The sequence below is a fragment of the Penaeus monodon genome, chromosome 3 (genome assembly GCF_015228065.2).
Source record: "Penaeus monodon isolate SGIC_2016 chromosome 3, NSTDA_Pmon_1, whole genome shotgun sequence".
Taxonomy (NCBI): Eukaryota; Metazoa; Arthropoda; class Malacostraca; order Decapoda; family Penaeidae; genus Penaeus; species Penaeus monodon.
The window spans coordinates 6667856-6675355 of record NC_051388.1 but is presented as its reverse complement, the minus strand read 5'-3'; the positions used below and the strand labels follow the sequence as shown (position 1 = coordinate 6675355).

General features: G+C 47.2%; 1 long non-coding RNA gene across 1 annotated transcript in view; it reads left to right on the top strand.

Moving 5' to 3' along the window:
• The first annotated feature begins 630 nt into the window (after positions 1–630).
• LOC119591154 overlaps positions 631–7500 on the top strand; it is a 9025-nt gene continuing 2155 nt past the window's right edge. Inside the window, exon 1 of the long non-coding RNA XR_005230317.1 lies at positions 631–833. This is a non-coding gene — a long non-coding RNA (uncharacterized LOC119591154). The remainder of the gene's footprint in view (positions 834–7500) is intronic.

Genomic DNA, 7500 nt, shown 5'->3' with positions numbered 1-7500 from the left:
GCACACTTAGGATCACTCTATAGTGGCGGAAAAACAAGCTAAAATATAGCGAAAAAGCGCCAGCGGGTGTCTAGCGAGTTGAGCGAGCGGGGGCGGGAGAATGAGATAGGGGAGGGGGAGGGAAGGGGGAAGGAGGGAGGGAGGGAGGAAGGGAGGGAGAGAGGGAGAGGGAGAGGTGAGAGGTGGAGGAGAGGGAGGGAGAGAGAGTGTAGACGAGGGGAAATAGGAGGAGGAGGGACAGGAGAGGAGGAGAGGAAAGAGGGTTACAGGGTATGGAGAAAAGGGAGAGAGGGAGAGGAGATAGTGGGAGAAAGAGAGAGAAAAGAGGGAAGGAGAGAGATAGAGAGGGATTCTCGGTGTCTCACAAGAGAGAGAGAGAGAGAGAAGGGGCGAAAGAGAGAAGACGGAAAAGAGAGAGAAAACGAACAACGAAGAAAACAAAGAAAGGCAAAAAGGGAAAATAAGAACAAAAGAAGAGAACACACGGAAGAGAGAGGGAAGAAGAAAAGGGAATAATAATAATAAGAGGACGAGGAGAGGGACGGAATGGCACGGGAGGCGCGGCACGGAGCCACCAGCACAGCACGGCACAGCACGGGGGAGGGGGAGGTCTGGGGGGGAGGGGGGCGAGCGAGCGAGCCTGCGCTGCCGAGCTGTCTATTGATCCAACTGAGCTCGCTGCTCTCGGCTCTCTCAGTACTCCATGCACTGGTGTGGTGTAGTGCCGCGCCGCGTGCCCGACAGAGCCATCTCCCCTGTACTCCCTTTGGCTCTCGAGTGCCACCGTGACGCGTGTGTTGGGAACGGAGCTGAAGGCCGTGTTATGTGTGTTGGTGTGTGTGCTGTTTAGTTATTTATTTTATTTTACCTATTTTATTTGTGTTGTGGGTTTCGGTCCGTGGTTGTCGTTTTCGAGATTGGTTTTCTGTTTTTTTTTAGGGGGGGGAGGGGGTCGGAAATGTGGTGAAGATGTGGGTGGATTTGTTGTTATTGTTGTTGTTATTACTGTTGTTCTTATGGATCGTCTGTTTTCTTTCTTTCTTTTGTGGTGGTATTTACTTCTTTATTTATTTTTTCTCTCTTCGTTTCTTCGTTTCCTCTGTCTACGTCATTGCTGTGTTTACCTGTGTTGGATTTTTCTCCTGTTATTCTTCGTTCGTGGGAGTGACACTACTTTTTAATCTCGCTTTAGCAAACGTGCTCTTTCCCTCTATCTGTCTCTCTATCTCTTCACTGATCTGTCATCTAACTATCTATTTATTTATCCATCTATCTATCCCTCTCTATTCTCGCTTCGTAGTTTTGAGACATTGAAGTGCAAATGAAAAACAGTGACGAATCTCCCCCTTATCCTTATCCCCTTTCCCTTATCCTCACTCCTTTCCCCTATCCCATCTATCCATTACTCCCCCCCCCTTCCCCTTCCCCCTTATCCCTTAACCACTTCTCTACCTCCTTATCCTTGTCACTACCCTTGCCCCCTTAGCCCCTACCCTCTTCCCCTCCTCTTACCCCCTTATACCCCCTCCCCCTTATACCCTCTCTCCCTACACCCCCCCCCCCCGTGTACCCCCTATCCCTTCCTTCCACGCAATACCCGCACAGCAAGTGTCGTTTAAATCAACTTCGGGTGGGGTTCGCCTCAGCACATGTCTGGTATTTGTGATATTTTCTCCCCCTCCTCCTTCCCCTCCTCCGCCCCTTCATCGCTTTCTCTTTCGATTCTCATTCTTCCTTTCGATCAATCTGTCTGTCTCTCCATTCGTTCGTGTTTATCGCTATGCGTAAGTGTATGAGTTTGTGCGTGCGCGTGTGTGCGTGCGCGTGGCAGTCAGTGCGTGTGTGCGTGTGCTTGTGTTTATATATTTTGATATCTTTGAACGAGGGTGGCCACAGTGTTGCCAGAAACAGCGCGCGGTGATGACCTACTTTGACAGACGCGTCTCGAGAGTGACATTCATATCAGCAAAGGCAGCGTAGGCGGGTGGGATATGGTAACACTGGCAGCGACGTGATAGCCAAGAGAACGGTGTGATAGAGGTGTTTTGCTGACGATGAGTGTGGTAACGATGTGGCAGCGTTGATAACAATACAGTTTTTTTGTGTGCGGTACTCTGTTTGGCAATAATGGTGTTAAAACATTACTGCAAGAGGCGAAAGAAATAGAGACGTCAGCAAACATGTATGCTAATTTTCGTATATTTTTTCCTCGTAGGATGAACTGAGATCTTTGCTGATGTCAAACACCAAATTTATATATCATCTTTGTAGGATTATTGGTAATGAATCCCACAGACCAAGAGTGTTATGGGATCGGAACTTCTTATATTTCTTTCGGTGTTGTGTTACTTATATTACCAATGTTATAATTGTTACCAGATTCGGGGGTATTTATCACTGCGCAGTGTTGCCAGTGCGTCAGAAAGGCAGGGGCAGAGGATGTGGTTTGTTTTTTAATTCTTAGGGGGAGGAAGTGATGCAAGGGATATGCGTCTAAGTATACGCACACACACACGTGCACACATGCCACACATGCCACACATGCACACACGCACATACACGTGCACACATACTACACATGCACACGAGTACACGTGCACAATACTAACATACACACAAACACACGTGTTCACATATTACATATACAGACGAACACACACACACACACACACACACACACACACACACACACACACACACACACACACACACACACACACACACACACACACACACACACACACACACACACACACACAAACTCGTTCATGTATTTATCCCCGAACGGACTGCGTTGAACACACATACAACGAAATATTCCGAATCTTCTACAACGAAAACTTCAGTCAGTCATGTTACACACACACACAGGGATACATACATACAGACAGACACAAACGCAAAGAAGCACACACACACACACACACACACACACACACACACACACACACACACACACACACACACACACACACACACACACACACACACACACACACACACACACACACACACGTGCACCTTCCCAAAACCCTCCAACCCCCAACCCACCTCACCCTCCAACCCCCAACCCATGTCACCCTCCAACCTTCCTTTCACCTCAACCACCAACACTTTAGCCACCTCCCCCTCCAACCCCCAACCCACCTCCCCCTCCAACCTCCAACCCACCTCCCCCTCCAACCTCCAACCCACCTCCCCCTCCAACCCCCAACCTACCTCCCCCTCCAACCTCCAACCCACCTCCCCCTCCAACCCCCATCCCACCTCCCCCTCCAACCCCCAACCCACCTCCCCCTCCAACCCCCAACCTACCTCCCCCTCCAATCCCCAACCCACCTCCCCCTCCAACCTCCTTTCACTCACCCTTCAACCCCCAACCTACCTCCCCCTCCAACCCCCAACCCACCTCCCCCTCCAACCCTCCTTTCACCTCACCCTCCAACCCCCAACCCACCTCACCCTCCAACCCCAACCCACCTCACCCTCCAACCCTCCTTTCACTCACCCTCCAACCCCCCACCCACCTCACCCTCCAACCCTCCTTTCACCTCACCCTCCAACCCCCCACCCACCTCACCCTCCAACCCTCCTTTCCCCTCATCCTCCAACCTCCCACCCACCACAACCACCAACCCTCCTTTCACCTCACCCTCCAACCCCCACCCACCTCAACCTCCAACCCTCCTTTCCCCTCATCCCCCAACCTCTCACCCACCTCAACCTCCAACCCCCTCCCCCCTCCCCCCACGCACATTCACATCATGCGTGGACGGGCGGGCGGCAAGCAGTCCGCTCACACGACGCCGGAGGCACAAGTGGCATAAACAGCAGCTTCTTTGCGCCCTGTCAGCGTGTCAGGAACTCTCCCCCTCTCTCCTGTCTTCGCTTTCTTGTGCGTTTTTCTTCGTTATTGTGCTTTTGTTTTTCGTTGCTTTTCGTTTTCTGTTGCTTATTTGTCTTTTTTTTTGTCTTTTTGTTTATTTATTTATTTTTTAGAGAGAGGAAATTAAATCCTGAAGAGCTGAGAGAGGGAGAGAGTGTGGCAGGTGAGAGAGAGAGAGAGACAGAAGGAGAAAGAGAAAGAAAGAGAGAGAGGCAGAGGAACTGGCAGACAGAAAGATTGAAAGAGGGACAGTCAGACCGGAATAGAGAAAGCGAGAAAGATTAACAGGGTAGAGAAAGGCAGACAGACAGAAAAAAAGGAAAGACAAAAATAGAAAAAAAAGGAAAAACATAGGGACAGGCAGGGACAGGCAAACAGAAAGAGCGAGAGGGAGGGAGAGAGTGAGGGACAAGAACCAGCCAACCAACGTGTGAATCTGGCGGTGTTTGTTTACATCCTGTGAGATCAGTCTGAAGAAGAGTGTCTTTCTTTAACGCGAACAAGCTACTGTAGACGTTTAGGAAGAGAGAGAGAGAAAAAAAAAAGAGAAATGAATGAAAGGAAGAGAAAGGGAGAAAATTATGAAAGGGAAGAGTCCTTTTTTTTTTAAGATTATTTCTTATTTCGTTATTGTTGTTGTTTTAATCGTTGTTTTTATGGTGATTGTTGTTATTATTATCATACATTTTCGAAGCTGAAACGTATGGTAAGCAAATATAGAGGAAAATAATTGGCCTGGTTTCTTGTTTTTTTTCCACTTGTTTGTTGTTTTTGCTTTTTGCTGTCATTGTTGCTCTGTCATTGTCACCATTTTTAAGCCAAGGTCGTGATGAAAACATTCGATTTTGTTGTTTCATTGTTTTTGTTCATATATATATACATTTTGTTTCTTGTTTCGCGTTTTTTTCTTTCTTTTTGTTTCAGAGAGGAAAATCTGACTCACATTTATTATTATTATTATTATTATTATTATTATTATTGTTATTATTGTTATTATTATTGTTATTAATATTATTATTATTATTATTATTATTATTATTATTAGTAGTAGTAGTAGTAGTAGTAGTAGTAGTAATAGTAGTAGTATCATCATCATCATCATCATCATCATCATCATCATCATCATCATCATCATCATCATCATCATCATCATCATCATCATCATCATCATCATCATCATTATCATAATAATTATTAATTAGATAAAACGCAAAGCTATTTTTTCCTTCTCGAAAACAAATTAATTATGGAAATAATTAAAAGTTTGCGTTCGTTTCCCCTCAGCTCGTGTTTACACTCTTAAGGATGAGGCGTTGCGTTGGTTTCTCACGGTGATTGTGTGTCGCTGGGGTGATGGTTATTCGGCAACTGTGGTGACTGTTGTGGTTGTTGTGATTGTGGTGGTGTCTGTGGTGGTGTGACGATTGTGATGACTGTGGTGATTGTGGTGGGTGATGACTGTGGCGGTGGTGATTCAGGTGGCTGTTTTTTTGTGGTGGGTGGTGGTGATGGTGAACCGTTGTGGTGATTGTAGTGGTGGTGATAACTATAACCGACGTGGTGAACGTCATTTTAAGCTGACAGTGAAGTTTTGTGGTGAAGGTATTCTGATAACCGTTATAGCTAAGGTGGTTGTGATGACTCTGATGACCGTCGCGGTGGTCAAACTGTCATTGTGGTTCCCAAGCTGACTGCGTTGGGTTGGCGTTGCCAGCGTGTCTCAGGGTCCGAGATGTATGGTGATTGTGGTGATTGTTATGGTGTTGGTTGCTTCCTGTTGGTGGCGTTGTTGTGTTCACTGGCCGGATAGTTTTTGTTGTTCTGTCGTTCCCTATGTTTGCGCTTTTGTATGTGTGATATGAATATATTTGTTTCTGGTTACGTTACAGGTATTGAAATACGTACTTACATACACGTACATATAAGTACACACGCCTACGTACATGTAAATGTAAATCGTGAATTCATATGGACATACACGTACACAGACACGTATGTACATAACAACGCACATCCACGTTTACCACACGCACTAAAAAAATATCTAGAAACACACACACAAGCGGATACATGGAAACACATAGATACACTAACACATATACCTCGCCCCACCCACCTACACGCAGGCAATACCCCCTTCTCCCACTCCCCTTCCTCCTTAACACACCCTCCCCCTCCCCTCCCCTTCACTTTCCCCTCCCTCTCCCTTCTCTTCCCTCCCCTTCCCTCCACTTCCCTCCCCTTCCCTTCTCTTCCCTCCCCTCCCCTTCCCTCTCCTTCCCTCCCCTTCCCTTCCCTTCCCTCCCCTTCCCTCCCCCTCTCTACCTCAGCGAATCACTATTACATCCCCCGTTTCTGATTTCACGCAATTACATGCTTAAATAAATATACACAAACTTCTATTCCTGTCCACTTCTAAGACGCACATACAAACATAATTCTTACATAAACACGCGTATATAGCCACACACACCCCTATTCTCTCTCTCTCTCTCTCTCTCTCTCTCTCTCTCTCTCTCTCTCTCTCTCTCTCTCTCTCTCTCTCCCCTCCTCCTCATCCTCCTCTCTCTCTTCTCTCTCTCTCTCTCTCTCTCTCTCTCCTCCTCTCTCTCTTCTCTCTCTCTCTCTCTCTCTCTCTCTCTCTTTCTTTCTCTCTCTCTCTCCCCCCACTACACGCACCCCCACACCTACCCACCCACTCTCCTCCCGCATACCTACACGAAAACACCTACCCACCCACCCACCCACTCCCACCCGCCCACACTCCCACCCACCCGCCCACACTCCCACCCATCCGCCCACACTCCCACCCATCCGCCCACACTCACCCGCCCACACTCCCACCCATCCGCCCACACTCCCACCCATCCGCCCACGCTCCCACCCATCCGCTCACACTCACCCCCGCACCCACCCACGCTTACGAAAACGCTCCTAAACACCCGTACTAAAAAAAAAGGAAAAAGCATTCATTTTCCCTCATAAACATATTCAAATCACCTACATACGTTTAAGATGTTTACCACACTGAATTCATGATCGTGATGGCGTCATATCATGCATGACTCTTGCATGGAATTGGAAAGGATGAAAACGTGAACAAAAAATAGAGATTAGGAAAGTGGAGAGAGGAAGAGGGAAAGGGAAAGAGAAAGGGAGAGGGAGAGGGAGAGGGAGAGGAGAGGGGAGGGGAGGAGAGGAGAGGAGAGGCGAGGAGAGGCGAGGAAAGGAAAGAGAGAGAGAGAGAGAGAGAGAGAGAGAGAGAGAGAGAGAGAGAGAGAGAGAGAGAGAGAGAGAGAGAGAGAGAGAGAGAGAGAGAGAGAGAGAGAGAGAGAGGTAAAGGGCATCCCAAGGAGGGGGGGGGGGTGTAGATGAATCTCATATTTATGAATACTTTTTATTATTCAACCAATGTGCGTAGTAAGAATATTGTTATTAATGCTGTTCCACGTATCGTGATGTTTATCAATGCCATCATAATCATTGGCTGTTGTGAATCTGCTCTGATGAGAGTGATAATGATGATAATGATGATAATGATGATGATAATATTCGTGAAACAATTTTAACAACATATGGTAATGTCAGTGAGGATAATTATGTTTTTTTCTCTT